This window comes from Taudactylus pleione, unplaced genomic scaffold (assembly GCF_031769625.1).
Source record: "Taudactylus pleione unplaced genomic scaffold, aTauple2 ptg000050l, whole genome shotgun sequence".
Taxonomy (NCBI): domain Eukaryota; kingdom Metazoa; phylum Chordata; class Amphibia; order Anura; family Myobatrachidae; genus Taudactylus; species Taudactylus pleione.
In genome coordinates, this window is record NW_028284452.1 from 1967526 (window position 1) to 1983095 (window position 15570).

General features: G+C 52.2%; 2 non-coding genes across 2 annotated transcripts; one reads left to right on the forward strand and one right to left on the reverse strand.

Annotated features, from left to right (window-relative positions):
• Positions 1-8230: 8230 nt before the first annotated feature.
• TRNAY-GUA (transfer RNA tyrosine (anticodon GUA)) lies at positions 8231-8320 on the forward strand. Its single transcript is given in 2 exon segments — positions 8231-8267; positions 8285-8320. It is a non-coding gene; the product is annotated as a tRNA-Tyr (tRNA).
• A 545-nt stretch (positions 8321-8865) lies between these two features.
• TRNAG-UCC (transfer RNA glycine (anticodon UCC)) lies at positions 8866-8937 on the reverse strand. Its single transcript has one exon. It is a non-coding gene; the product is annotated as a tRNA-Gly (tRNA).
• Between the last annotated feature and the right edge of the window lie 6633 nt (positions 8938-15570).

Sequence of the window (15570 nt, forward strand, 5' to 3'; positions counted from 1 at the left end):
GGGCTGGGGAGAGAGGCTTCTGCAGCATTGTGTGAGCTGGGCTGGGGAGAGTGGCTGCTGCAGCTGCATGTGAGCTGGGGAAAGAGGCTGCTGCAGCTGCATGTGAGCTGGGCTGGGGAGAGAGAGTCTGCTACAGCATCATGTGAGCTGGGCTTTGGAGAGAGGCTGCTGCAGCATCATGTGAGCTGGGCAAAGAGGCTGCTGCAGCATCCTATGAGCTGGGCTGGGGAGAGAGGCTGCTACAGCATCATGAGAGTTGGGGAGAGAGGCTGTTGCAGCATCATGTGAGCTGGGCTGGGGAGAGAGGCTGCTGCAGCTTCATGTGAGCTGGGCTGGGGAGAGAGGCTTCTGCAACTGCATGTGAGCTGGGGAAAGAGGCTTCTGCAGCATCATGTGAGCTGGGCTGGGGAGAGAGGCTACTACAGCATTATGTGAGATGGGCTGGAGAGAGAGGCTGCTGCAGCATCATGTCAGCTGGGCTGGGGAGAGAGGCTGTTACAGAATCATGTGAGCTGGGCTAGGGAGAGAGGCTGCTGCAGCTGCATGTGAGCAGGGCTGGGAAGAGAGGCTGCTGCAGCATCATGTGAGCTGGGCTGGGGAGAGAGGCTGCTGCGGCATCATGTGAGCTGGGCTGGAGAGAGAGGCTGCTGCAGCTGCATGTGAGCTGGGCTGGGGAGAGAGGCTGCTGCAGCATCGTGTGAGCTCGGTTGTGGAGAGAGGCTGCTGCAGCATCATGTGAGCTGGGCTGGGGAGAGAGGCAGCTGCCGCTGCATGTGAGCTCTGGAAAGAGGCTGCTGCAGCATCATGTGAGCTGGGCTGGGGAGAGAGGCTACTACAGCATTATGTGAGATGGGCTAGAGAGAGAGGCTGCTGCAGCATCATGTCAGCTGGGCTGGGGAGAGAGGCTGCTGCAGAATCATGTGAGCTGGGCTAGGGACAGAGGCTGCTGCAGCTGCATGTGAGCTGGGCTGGGAAGAGAGGCTGCTGCAGCATCATGTGAGCTGCGATGGGGAGAGATGCTGCTGCGGCATCATGTGAGCTGGGCTGGAGAGAGAGGCTGCTGCGGCATCATGTCAGCTGGGCTGGGGAGAGAAGCTGCTGCAGGTGCATGTGAGCTGGGCTAGGGAGAGAGGCTGCTGCAGCTGCATGTGAGCTGGGCTGGGGAGAGAGGCTGCTGCGGCATCATGTGACCTGGGCTGGGGAGAGTGGCTGCTGCAGCATCATGTGAGCTGGGCTGGGGAGAGAGGCTGCTGCAGCTGCATGTGAGCTGGGCTGGGAAGAGAGGCTGCTGCAGCATCATGTGAGCTGGGCTGGGGAGAGAAGCTGCTGCAGGTGCATGTGAGCTGGGGAAAGAGGCTGCAGCAGCTGCATGTGAGCTGGGCTGGGGAGAGAGGCTGCTACAGCATCATGTGAGCTGGGCTTTGGAGAGAGGCTGTTGCAGCATCATGTGAGCTGGGCAAAGAGGCTGCTGCAGCATCCTGTGAGCTGGGCTGGGGAGAGAGGCTGCTACAGCATCATGAGAGTTGGGGAGAGAGGCTGTTGCAGCATCAAGTGAGCTGGACTGTGGAGAGAGGCTGCTGCAGCATCATGTGAGCTGGGCTGGGGAGAGAGGCTTCTGCAACTGCATGTGAGCTGGGGAAAGAGGCTGCTGCAGCATCATGTGAGCTGGGCTGGGGAGAGAGGCTGCTACAGCATCATGTGAGTTGGGGAGTGTGGCTGCTGCAGCATAATGTGAGCTGGGCTGGGGAGAGAGGCTGCTGCAGCATCATGTGAGCTGGGCTGGGTAGAGAGGCTGCTGCAGCATTATGTGAGCTGGCAGGGGGGGAGAGGCTGCTACAGCATCATGTGAGCTGGGCTTGGGAGAGAGGCTGCTGCAGCATCATGTGAGCTGGGAAAAGAGGCTGCTGCAGCATCCTGTGAGCTGGGGAGAGACGCTGCTGCAGCTGCATGTGAGCTGGGCTGGGGAGAGAGGCTGCTGCAGCTGCATATGAGCTGGGCTTGGAATAGATGCTGCTGCAGCTGCATGTGAGCTCGGCTGGGGAGGCTGTTGCAGCATCATGTGAGCTGGGCTGTGGAGAGAGGCTGCTGCAGCATCATGTGAGCTGGGCTGGGGAGAGAGTCTGCTGCAGCTGCATGTGAGCTGGGGAAAGAACCTGCTGCAGCATCATGTGAGCTGGGCTGGGGAGAGAGGCTTCTGCAGCATTGTGTGAGCTGGGCTGTGGAGAGAGGCTGCTGCAGCATCATGTGAGCTGGGCTGGGGAGAGAGTCTGCTGCAGCTGCATGTGAGCTGGGGAAAGAACCTGCTGCAGCATCATGTGAGCTGGGCTGGGGAGAGAGGCTTCTGCAGCATTGTGTGAGCTGGGCTGGGGAGAGTGGCTGCTGCAGCTGCATGTGAGCTGGGCTTGGGAGAGAGGCTGCTGCAACTGCATGTGAGCTGGGGAAAGAGGCTGCTGCAGCATCATGTGAGTTGGGGAGAGTGGCTGCTGCAGCATCATGTGAGCTGGGCTGCGGAGAGAGGCTGCTGCAGCATCATGTGAGCTGGGCTGGGGAGAGTGGCTGCTGCAGCATAATGTGAGCTGGGCTGGGGAGAGAGGCTGCTGCAGCATCGTGTGAGCTCGGCTGTGGAGAGAGGCTGCTGCAGCATCATGTGAGCTGGGCTGGGGAGAGAGGCTGCTGCCGCTGCACGTGAGCTCTGGAAAGAGGCTGCTGCAGCATCATGTGAGCTGTGCTGGGGAGAGAGGCTACTACAGCATTATGTGAGATGGGCTGGAGAGAGAGGCTGCTGCAGCATCATGTCAGCTGGGCTGGGGAGAGAGGCTGCTGCAGAATCATGTGAGCTGGGCTAGGGAGAGAGGCTGCTGCAGCTGCATGTGAGCTGGGCTGGGAAGAGAGGCTGCTGCAGCATCATGTGAGCTGGGCTGGGGTGAGAGGCTGCTGCGGCATCATGTGAGCTGGGCTGGAGAGAGAGGCTGCTGCGGCATCATGTCAGCTGGGCTGGGGAGAGAAGCTGCTGCAGGTGCATGTGAGCTGGCTGGGGAGAGAGGCTGCTGCAGCATCATGTGAGCTGGGCTGGGTAGAGAGGCTGCTGCAGCATTATGTGAGCTGGCAGGGGGGGAGAGGCTGCTACGGCATCATGTGAGCTGGGCTTGGGAGAGAGGCTGCTGCAGCATCATGTGAGCTGGGAAAAGAGGCTGCTGCAGCATCCTGTGAGCTGGGGAGAGATGCTGCTGCAGCTGCATGTGAGCTGGGCTGGGGAGAGAGGCTGCTGCAGCTGCATATGAGCTGGGCTGGGAATAGATGCTGCTGCAGCTGCATGTGAGCTCGGCTGGGGAGGCTGTTGCAGCATCATGTGAGCTGGGCTGTGGAGAGAGGCTGCTGCAGCATCATGTGAGCTGGGCTGGGGAGAGAGTCTGCTGCAGCTGCATGGAAGCTGGGGAAAGAGGCTGCTGCAGCATCATGTGAGCTGGGCTGGGGAGAGAGGCTTCTGCAGCATTGTGTGAGCTGGGCTGGGGAGAGTGGCTGCTGCAGCTGCATGTGAGCTGGGCTTTGGAGAGAGGCTGCTGCAACTGCATGTGAGCTGGGGAAAGAGGCAGCTGCAGCATCATGTGAGCTGGGATGGGGAGAGAGACTGCTACAGCAACATGTGAGTTGGGGAGAGTGGCTGCTGCAGCATCATGTGAGCTGGGCTGGGGAGAGAGGCTGCTGCAGCATCATGTGAGCTGGGCTGGGGAGAGAGGCTGCTGTAGCATCACGTGAGGTGGGCTGGGTAGAGAGGCTGCTGCAACATCATGTGAGCTGGCTGGGGGGGAGAGGCAGCTACAGCATCATTTGAGTTGGGCTTCGGAGAGACACTGCTGCAGCATCATGTGAGCTGGGCAAAGAGGCTGCTGCAGCATCATATGAGCTGGGCTGGGGAGAGAGGCTGCTGCAGCATCATATGAGCTGGGCTGGGGAGAGAGGCAGCTGCAGCAACATGTGAGCTTGGCTGGGGAGAGAGGCTGCTACAGCATCATGTGAGCTGGGCTGGGGAGAGAGGCTGCTGCAGCTGCATATGAGCTGGGCTGGGAATAGATGCTGCTGCAGCTGCATGTGAGCTCGGCTGGGGAGGCTGTTGCAGCATCATGTGAGCTGGGCTGTGGAGAGAGGCTGCTGCAGCATCATGTGAGCTGGGCTGGGGAGAGAGTCTGCTGCAGCTGCATGGAAGCTGGGGAAAGAGGCTGCTGCAGCATCATGTGAGCTGGGCTGGGGAGAGAGGCTTCTGCAGCATTGTGTGAGCTGGGCTGGGGAGAGTGGCTGCTGCAGCTGCATGTGAGCTGGGCTTTGGAGAGAGGCTGCTGCAACTGCATGTGAGCTGGGGAAAGAGGCAGCTGCAGCATCATGTGAGCTGGGATGGGGAGAGAGACTGCTACAGCAACATGTGAGTTGGGGAGAGTGGCTGCTGCAGCATCATGTGAGCTGGGCTGGGGAGAGAGGCTGCTGCAGCATCATGTGAGCTGGGCTGGGGAGAGAGGCTGCTGTAGCATCACGTGAGGTGGGCTGGGTAGAGAGGCTGCTGCAACATCATGTGAGCTGGCTGGGGGGGAGAGGCAGCTACAGCATCATTTGAGTTGGGCTTCGGAGAGACACTGCTGCAGCATCATGTGAGCTGGGCAAAGAGGCTGCTGCAGCATCATATGAGCTGGGCTGGGGAGAGAGGCTGCTGCAGCATCATATGAGCTGGGCTGGGGAGAGAGGCAGCTGCAGCAACATGTGAGCTTGGCTGGGGAGAGAGGCTGCTACAGCATCATGTGAGTTGGGGAGAGTGGCTGCTGCAGCATCATGTGAGTTGGGCTGAGGAGAGAGGCTGCTGTAGCATCACGTGAGGTGGGCTGGATAGAGAGGCTGCTGCAGCATCATGTGAGCTGGCTGGGGGGGAGAGGCAGCTACAGCATCATTTGAGCTGGGCTTCGGAGAGACGCTGCTGCAGCATCATGTGAGCTGGGCAAAGAGGCTGCTGCAGCATCATGTGAGCTGGGCTGGGGAGAGAGGCTGCTGCAGCATCATGTGAGCTGGGCTGGGGAGAGAGGCTGCTGCAGCATCATGTGAGCTGGGCTGGGGAGAGAGGCTGCTGCAGCATCATGTGAGCTGGGCTGGGCAGAGAGGCTGCTGCAGCATCATGTGAGCTTGGCTGGGGAGAGAGGCTACTACAGCATTATGTGAGCTGGGCTGCGGAGAGTGGCTGTTGCAGCTGCATGTGAGCTGGGGAAAGAGGCTGCTGCAGCATCATGTAAGCTGGGGAAAGAGGCTGCTGCAGCATCATGTGAGCTGGGCTGGAGAGAGAGGCTGCTGCAGCATCATGTGAGCTGGGCTAGGGAGAGAGGCTGCTGTGGCATCATGTGAGCTGGGCTGGAGAGAGAGGCTGCTGCGGCATCATGTCAGCTGGGCTGGGGAGAGAGGCTGCTGCAGAGTCATGTGAGCTGGGCTGTGGAGAGTGGCTGCTGCAGCGTCATGTGAGCTGGGCTGGGGAGAGAAGATGCTGCAGGTGCATGTGAGCTGGGCAAGGGAGAGAGCCTGCTGCAGCTGCATGTGAGCTGGTCTGGGGAGAGAGGCTGCTGCAGCATCATGTCAGCTGGGCTGGGGAGAGAAGCTGCTGCAGCTGCATGTGAGCTGGGGAAAGAGGCTGCTGCAGCTGCATGTGAGCTGGCCTGGGGAGAGAGGCTGCTACAGCATCAAGTGAGCTGGGCAAAGAGGCTGCTGCAGCATCCTGTGAGCTGGGCTGGGGATAGAGGCTGCTATAGCATCATGAGAGTTGGGGAGAGAGGCTGTTGCAGCATCATGTGAGCTGGGCTGTAGAGAGTGGCTGCTGCAGCGTCATGTGAGCTGGGCTGGGGTGAGAAGCTGCTGTAGGTGCATGTGAGCTGGGCAAGGGAGAGAGGCTGCTGCAGCTGCATGTGAGCTGGTCTGGGGAGAGAGGCTGCTGCAGCATCATGTCAGCTGGGCTGGGGAGAGAAGCTGCTGCAGCTGCATGTGAGCTGGGGAAAGAGGCTGCTGCAGCTTCATGTGAGCTGGGCTTCGAAGAGAGGCTGCTGCAGCATCATGTGAGCTGGGCAAAGAGGCTGCTGCAGCATCCTGTGAGCTGGGCTGGGGATAGAGGCTGCTATAGCATCATGAGAGTTGGGGAGAGAGGCTGTTGCAGCATCATGTGAGCTGGGCTGTGGAGAGAGGCTGCTGCAGCATCATGTGAGCTGGGCTGTGGAGAGAGGCTGCTTCAGCATCATGTGAGCTGGGCTGGGAGAGAGGCTTCTGCAGCATCATGTGAGCTGGGAAAAGAGGCTGCTGCAGCATCCTGGGAGCTGGGCTGGGGGGAGAGGCTGCTGCAGCTGCATGTAAGCTGGGCTGGGGAGAGAGGCTGCTGCAGCTGCATGTGAGCTGGGCTGGGGAGAGAGGCTGCTGCAGCTGCATGTGAGCTAGGCTGCGGAGAGTGGCTGCTGCAGCTTCATGTGAGCTAGGCTGGGGAGATTGGCTGCTGCAGCTGCATGTGAGCTGAGAGAGTCGCTGCTGCAGCTGCACGTGAGCTGGGCTGGTGAGAGACGCTGCTGCAGCTGCATGTGAGCTGGGCTGGGGAGAGAGGCTGCTGCAGCTGCATGTGAGCTAGGCTGGGGAGAGTGGCTGCTGCAGCTGCATGTGAGCTGGGCTGGGGAGAGTGGCTGCTGCAGCTGCATGTGAGCTGGGCTGGGGAGGCTGTTGCAGCATCATGTGAGCTGGGCTGGGGAGAGAGGCTGCTGCAGCTGCATGTGAGCTGGGCTGGGGAGAGTGGCTGCTTCAGCATCATGTGAGCTGGGCTGGGGAGAGAGGCTGCTGCAGCATCAGCAGTCAGTCCTCTCTCTACCTGTCTGAAGTACTGCATCCTGTCACAGGAGATGGAGAGGGGGCTGTAGGACCCAATCCCCTGCAACAACCCAGGTAGAGAGTACCCACTGCCCCCTTTCAATACCCCTGATCCACAGGCTCTACCAGCAGTAGTTTATTGATAAACCACATGCTCCGGCTGCAGAAGTTACAGAGCTCCTGAAACCTCATAGTCCGTTTCCAGCAATGATTTGATACACAGTCTGGATTATGGGATGGTCGCCCTTATGCTGGTGATTTACTTTCATACTTACTGACTTTGTATAAATCCTTTCTGGGAGCAGCCTGGAGAGTTGCTGCAGCTTCAGGCCGGTTTGGGGGGGTGGGCAGACTATTGGCGTAATTAGGCCCCACCCTTTCCTGGAAAAATCCGCGATTCGCGGTTCCACAAGGAGGGGACTGGACTAAATGACACAATTTGCATTGTTAAGCCCTGCCCCCTCCTCGCGGGCCTGTGAATTCTCCATTAAATCTCCCCATCCTGCCAGATTCACTAGGAAGTGGGAAGGATGTGGGAGATCTGCCTACACTTCCGGGGGTGCGGGGGGCTTCCCAGAAAATAGTGAACCTCGCGCTTCTTTCGGGAGTGTAGGGATGTTTGTATACTTTCCACATGACAGTGTACAGCTGGGACTGAATAATCAACTTTCTATTCATAACTACATTTTCGCGAGGTGGAGAATTTACTAAGAGACCCTTTTATTTCCCATTCTGTAGTCCTAGCTGCTACATGGGACTATAGACTTATACCTCTTTTACACCACAGCTAAAATCCGGGTTATTGCAGGGTAGCCTGGTTTGTTGCTAAGTGTAAAAGGGTAAGGGTTGGATTTACCAGGACAAGTTACACGGCAATCCCACCCAGGTATCTCATAGGGTGTAACACAGGACCGACCTGTGCAACCTGCAGTGTAAACGGGGAATCCGTGTCCCATTTACAGCATGGGGAGTTCTGGTTTCTTAGCATTTAGAGATGATGTCATCTCCAAGCACCGGGAGAAGTGTTCCATGGCAACCGTGTGCAGGATGAATGGTGGCATAACCTGGAATGGCGCCACACTGGAAAAGGGGTCTCTCCTGGGTCTAACCCTGGACTTAGACAATGGTTAATAATACCGATTTTCCACCTTATTTCAAACTATTGTCACAGTTTATATGACTGTGCAATTCACTCAGTTTCCATATATATTTATAATACACATATATACACTGTATATTGTATATCAGCAATTTCTTATAATTCTAAATACGAGCAGAAAGTACAGGTAAAAGTAATGATATGGTGATTTCATCACCTGACATAGAATGACGTTTATCCCTGTGGAACAGTTGGGTGACCAACCCTTCGATAGCTCAGCTGGTAGAGCGGAGGACTGTAGTGGGATATATCACAGGAATCCTTAGGTCGCTGGTTCAATTCCGGCTCGAAGGAGATGTTTTTGTTTTCGTCTATTTGCTGAGATGCTAATTTCTGAGATATTAAACACCAACAATTATAGATGGTTCTATCGGTTTTTCCTTTTACACCCTGATAACATGGGAACTCTGTCTTGTGTGTTGCATGCAAGTCACGCTGCTTGTTGCTGAGCCTCTATTAGGGTAATTACGGTTTGCCACATTACATGTAATCACGGGAGATGCTTCTATAGCTCAGCTCCCTGGTCTGGCTGCTGGGAGAGATGAGAGCGGCTGTGACCAGCAGGCAGGTAAAGGGTTACCAGGCTACATATGAATTACACAGAGCAGTAATTGCTGCATTGTCCCCCTCCCCCTCCGCTCTGGCTGATCTATTACACAGAGCAGTCAGTATATTTAGTGCTGTGCCTGAGACTCAGGTGACTGTCATTAGCTCTCACCAGCATTATTATATAAGGTGAGTATAATTACTGCAGTAGTCAGTAATAACATCCGGCTTTCCCTCTCCTGATACATGATGTCTTATTGTCTTATTTGACAAAAATAAAAATTAAAAGAATTTGCGTTGGCCGGGAATCGAACCCGGGTCAACTGCTTGGAAGGCAGCTATGCTCACCACTATACCACCAACGCTGTGTGTGATGTCAGCTCATACACTGATCACCACTATACCACCAACGCTGTGTGTGATGTCAGCTCATACACTGATCACCACTATACCACCAACGCTGTGTGTGATGTCAGCTCATACACTGATCACCACTATACCACCAACACTGTGTGATGTCAGCTCATACACTGATCACCACTATACCACCAACGCTGTGTGTGGTCAGCTCATACACTGCTCACCACTATATCACCAACGCTGTGTGTGATGTCAGCTCATACACTGATCACCACTATACCACCAACGCTGTGTGTGATGTCAGCTCATACACTGATCACCACTATACCACCAACGCTGTGTGTGATGTCAGCTCATACACTGATCACCACTATACCACCAACGCTGTGTGTGATGTCAGCTCATACACTGATCACCACTATACCACCAACGCTGTGTGTGATGTCAGCTCATACACTGATCACCACTATACCACCAACACTGTGTGATGTCAGCTCATACACTGATCACCACTATACCACCAACGCTGTGTGTGATGTCAGCTCATACACTGCTCACCACTATATCACCAACGCTGTGTGTGATGTCAGCTCATACACTGATCACCACTATACCACCAACGCTGTGTGTGATGTCAGCTCATACACTGATCACCACTATACCACCAACGCTGTGTGTGATGTCAGCTCATACACTGATCACCACTATACCACCAACCCTGTGTGTGATGTCAGCTCATACACTGATCACCACTATACCACCAACCCTGTGTGTGATGTCAGCTCATACACTGATCACCACTATACCACCAACGCTGTGTGTGATGTATATTCGTACACTGACTGTTCTCTCAGTCTCGGCTACTGCATCCTATCTGTATAACATGAATATATATATATTCCGTAGACAAAAAACGTTACAGTTTCACATGTCCCATTAAGGCTTCTCAGACATGATCTGAAATTTCACAAAACCTACTGAATTTGTGCCACTCAAACTTATAATATAAATTAAATTCCAATCATTAAGGCTGTGCAATACAGATATGGTGCTCACTAAGGCTGCATAGACGTAGGCTGTGTTAGATGAAAAGTGTGAGATTATAAGTGTAATTACAATTTGATAACTAAGTCAGAGTTACGCCGGAGTTAAACTGGAGGAAAACTGAGGGAGGGAAAACAAACTGAAACCAGAACACTTTCTGACCGTCAACAAGCAACTTATTTATGTGAATTACCAAAATCAACATCTGCTTTATGATTATCCAGGAAACTCCCTACTACACTCACTGCTTGGATATAACACTTCGGACTGGATCGGCTTGGTACATTGTAATTTTGCCCTCATACTACATAAATTCTTGTTTGTATTGCCTTTTCCCATTGCGTCACATCTATCCTCTTTAATCCTTTGTTTAATAACTGATTCCTGCACCCACTACTCACCTACTTCTTTATATATCACTTTCCGAGCTGCGCTCATACATTAGCAGCACTGTTCTTTTATCTCTATTTTTGAACATTTAACAACTTTAATCCACACTGTTTCTATATCACACTGTCCCTATATCACACTGTCTCTATCACACTGTCTCTATATCACACTGTCTCTATATCACATTGTTTCTATATCACACTGTCCCTATATCACACTGTCTCTATCACACTGTCTCTATATCACACTGTCTCTATATCACACTGTCTCTACTGTATATCACACAGCCTCCACATCACACTGTCTCTATCACACTGTCTCTATATCACACTGTCTCTACATCACACTGTCTCTACATCACACTGTCTCTATATCACACTGTCTCTACATCACACTGTCTCTATATCACACTGTCTCTACATCACACTGTCTCTATATCACACAGCCTCCACATCACACAGCCTCCACATCACACAGCCTCCACATCACACTGTCTCTATATCACACAGCCTCCACATCACACTGTCTCTATCACACTGTCCCTATCACACTGTCTCTACATCACACAGCCTCCACATCACACTGTCTCTACATCACACAGCCTCCACATCACACTGTCTCTATATCACACAGCCTCTACATCACACTGTCTCTATATCACACAGCCTCCACATCACACTGTCCCTATCACACTGTCTCTATCACACTGTCCCTATCACACTGTCTCTACATCACACAGCCTCCACATCACACTGTCTCTACATCACACAGCCTCCACATCACACTGTCTCTATATCACACAGCCTCCACATCACACTGTCTCTATCACACTGTCCCTATCACACTGTCCCTATCACACTGTCTCTATATCACACAGCCTCCACATCACACTGTCTCTACATCACACAGCCTCCACATCACACTGTCTCTATATCACACAGCCTCCACATCACACTGTCTCTATCACACTGTCCCTATCACACTGTCTCTACATCACACAGCCTCCACATCACACTGTCTCTACATCACACAGCCTCCACATCACACTGTCTCTATATCACACAGCCTCCACATCACACTGTCTCTATCACACTGTCCCTATCACACTGTCTCTACATCACACAGCCTCCACATCACACTGTCTCTACATCATACAGCCTCCACATCACACTGTCTCTATATCACACAGTCTCTACATCACACTGTCTCTATCACACTGTCTCTATATCACACTGTCTCTATCACACAGCCTCCACATCACACTGTCTCTATCACACTGTCCCTATCACACTGTCTCTATATCACACTGTCCCTATCACACTGTCTCTATATCACACTGTCTCTATATCACACTGTCTCTATATCACACTGTCCCTATCACACTGTCTCTATATCACACTATCTCTACATCACACTGTCTCTATCACACTGTCCCTATATCACACTTCTCTATATCACACTGTCTCTATATCACACTGTCTCTATCACACTGTCTCTATCACACAGCCTCCACATCACACTGTCTCTATCACACTGTCCCTATCACACTGTCTCTATATCACACTGTCCCTATCACACTGTCTCTATCACACTGTCTCTATATCACACTGTCTCTATCACACTGTCTCTATCACACTGTCTCTATATCACACTGTCTCTATCACACAGCCTCCACATCACACTGTCTCTATATCACACTGTCCCTATCACACTGTCTCTATCACACTGTCTCTATATCACACTGTCTCTATATCACACTGTCTCTATCACACTGTCTCTATATCACACTGTCTCTATATCACACTGTCTCTACTGTATATCACACTGTCTCTAAATCACACTGTCCCTATCACACTGTCTCTATATCACACTGTCTCTATATCACACTGTCCCTATCACACTGTCTCCATATCACACTGTCTCTATATCACACTGTCTCCATATCACACTGTCTCTATATTACACTGTCTCCATATCACACTGTCTCTATATCACACTGTCCCTATCACACAGCCTCCACTCCAGTTTTCATTTCACTTATTACCTCGTCCATAGCATGAACACTCTTACTTCAAACACCCCCCTTAATCAGTGCCCACATAATCCTCTACTTTATCTATCCCTATCCTCCCCCTCTTGTCTCCTCCACTTGCTGTTCCCCCTTTTTTCTCTCATCAGTCTGCTTTCCAACTCTCTGCTTCTTTCCCCCTGCCATTACTGTTCCTCCATTCTCAACCACCTCCCTCCCTCCATGGCCTTGCTACCCCACCACTATGCCCACCTGGTTCTGCCTCCAGTGCTACCAAAAGAAATTCTGGGCCCGGGTACTGCAACATCCTGTGGGACCACAGCATGTTGGGCATGGCTGCACCCATTTGTGGGTGGGCCTAGCATGTGAGATGCACCCACTCACTGGAGCATGGCATAGCATCCAGCAGCTGGGATTAAAGTAGTCACTACTGTATTAGGATAGCGGGACAGTCCCATAATATATCCATTTTTTATCAGGATGTATGTAGATGCTAAAATGTAACACACAATAATTAAAGTGCTACAACTTTATTTTGTACATCTCTCATGTAAATAACACATAAACAAAATCTATTTTCTGTCATAGAGACAGATGAATGAAGAACTTAATCTTGACATAACATCAGGTTATCTTAAACACACACATACCGCAGCACATATCCTAACCCACTGCTCCAAGCTCCTTCCTCATTATCTACCCCATCTGTGTCACCCCTGTCTGTCTGCCCTTCCCCTTTAGAATGTAAGCTCTCACGAGCAGGGCCCTCATCCCTCACGTGCTTCTCCTCCCCCTACTTATAGTATAATTTACTCCTAACTCCCCACAATGACACCTAACACCTGGTTGCTCATGTCCTGCTGCTTGTGTTATGCAGCTATGTTTATAAACCATGTCCTTGTCCTACATTGTTTTGTATTACTATTAAATGAGCACACAAGAAAAACAGTTATGTACTGTGTAAGGCACTGCGGAACCTTTGTGGTGCCATATAAATAAAGGATAATAATAATAATAATAATAATAATAATAATAATGGAATGCCATCACACCCTGTGGTTAACTGCAGATTCGGCACTCTCACAGATTGAGATTGCTGTCACTCACAAAATGGTGGAGCTGAAAATTTACAGAATTGTGTGTTCATTGGAATACACACATGCAGTCTATGCAACTAACCAGGCCACCTGCAGGGCACAAACAACGTAGGGGTCCCTTGTATGAAGCACAACCAGCACCAGGCTTTTAGAACCAGTCCTTGTTGCCAAACTATGGGAGGCAAATAATGTAGGGGTCCCCATATTCCGCGCAACCAGCACTGGGCTCTGAACCGGTCCCAGTTCTGGAAATACAGGGGAAAACAATGTGTAGGGTCCCTCTGTATTTACCAGAACCAGCACCAGACTTTTTTTAACTGGGGACTAATGCAACAGCCAGGGGAGCCATTTTACCGTGCCCCCCAGCCGAAACATCAACCCTGACAGCTAGTAAGCTCAGCCCGGGGATCCCTGGTGAGCTGGGGACCCCCCCAGTAAAGGAGTCCCTCTCTCAAGCCAGGGGAAATCCCCTGCACCCCTGGTCGGTGGGTGCTGAGTTGATTATGTAAAGTGTGGTGCAAGTAAAGGGTTAAAATATAGTCTTTTGCTGTGGAACAACATGCATGTCATTTTTTTTTTTTTACTACACAGGTTTTCTTTTTTTTTTTTTTTAAACACAGCAGCACCGACGGGTCTCACTGATCCCGTCCCTGCGTCTGTGTTTGTTTATTTACACACAGAAGCAGGTATCGTGGATCTCTCAGATATGAGCCTATATCTGTATGCTGCTAACTCCCCTGGGTCCAGCCATCCGCACTGCTGCCACACCACTGCCGCTCACGCCTGCTACCATCCCTGGGTCCCAGCCGCAGCTAACACCCGCTACCCCCCCTTCTTCCCTGGATTCCAACTGCTAGCAGCCGCTTTCTTTCCCCGAGCCCACCGCCGCTACCGCCCACCTGCTGAAGGCTCCTACTGAGGCTGCGCAACAAGTTGAAACTTCCTATCTCTACAATGGCGGATTCGTGAGGAAATAGTTCAAAAACTGAAAATTGTCAATTATCTAAACCCCAAAAGCACGTACCCTGGTGCAATAGATACCTAATAAAACAAACCCCAAGTCTACATTCGCCCCTACCCTGAGTTATGCCTTCCCAAAAAAAACCCCATAGAGAACAGCAGAAAAGTGGTCCTAATTGAGAATGTCAGAAAAAAATGACAGTTGGAGATTACTCCCAAATCCTAATTTTTTATGTTTTTGCTCTGAAATTTGGCATGCAGCACCGAGCGACAGGTCTAACCGGCCGTGCCAAATTTCAGATCTGTACATCCAATAGCTTTTGAGGTGTAGCCCCTTAAACACCCTGCCCCCCCTCTTAGGAGTTCTTTATGGGAGAATTCCGTTTTTTTAGATTCAGCCTTAATATGAACATGAATGTGCCCTTATAATAACTTATTTCAGGTCATGGAAAAATATTTGCTAGTAACTAGAAGACTGAAAATCAGGTGGTACTCCCGGCCGCCTGGAAGAGTGGGCAAGTCTCCCGGCCTCCACCCTCTTGCAGCCCCCTACTGCTCTCCAATTCCCCCATGCAGCCTCACACTTATAGAACACATGTGGGTAGTCCAGAGGGAGCCAATAGCCCCACCCCATGCTGCACAATGCCACTAATATCAGTACTGCGTAGTGGGGGCAGGGCTGCTATGACATGATCACACAGTGAACCCCTCTCCTCTGGCCCCAATCACGCCATTCACATTCGCCATGCCCCCTGCAGTGCCATCCTGGCTGCCTTCTCCCAGGCTGTTGGCGGGTATGTTCCAGCCTCAAATGAAAATAATATACTTCACCTATCTGTGTCACAAACTGTGCTAGAGACCTCCATCTCAGACCCCTGCACCTACCCATACGCCTGTGTCATCATGGCCTGCCGAACTGCCAGCCGCTACGTCCTGTGGTCTCCTGTGTGGGGCCTCCACCTGAGGACTGTCTGCAGCATCCCCACTGTGACGTTAGTCTCACTGCCGCAGTTCCATGCATGCATAGCGCACCAGCATGCAGGTCCTCCAGATCATGGGCGCGGCCATCTTGGGTCAGGTCAGGTGGTGTATGCGCATCCAGTCAACAACGCTCTCTG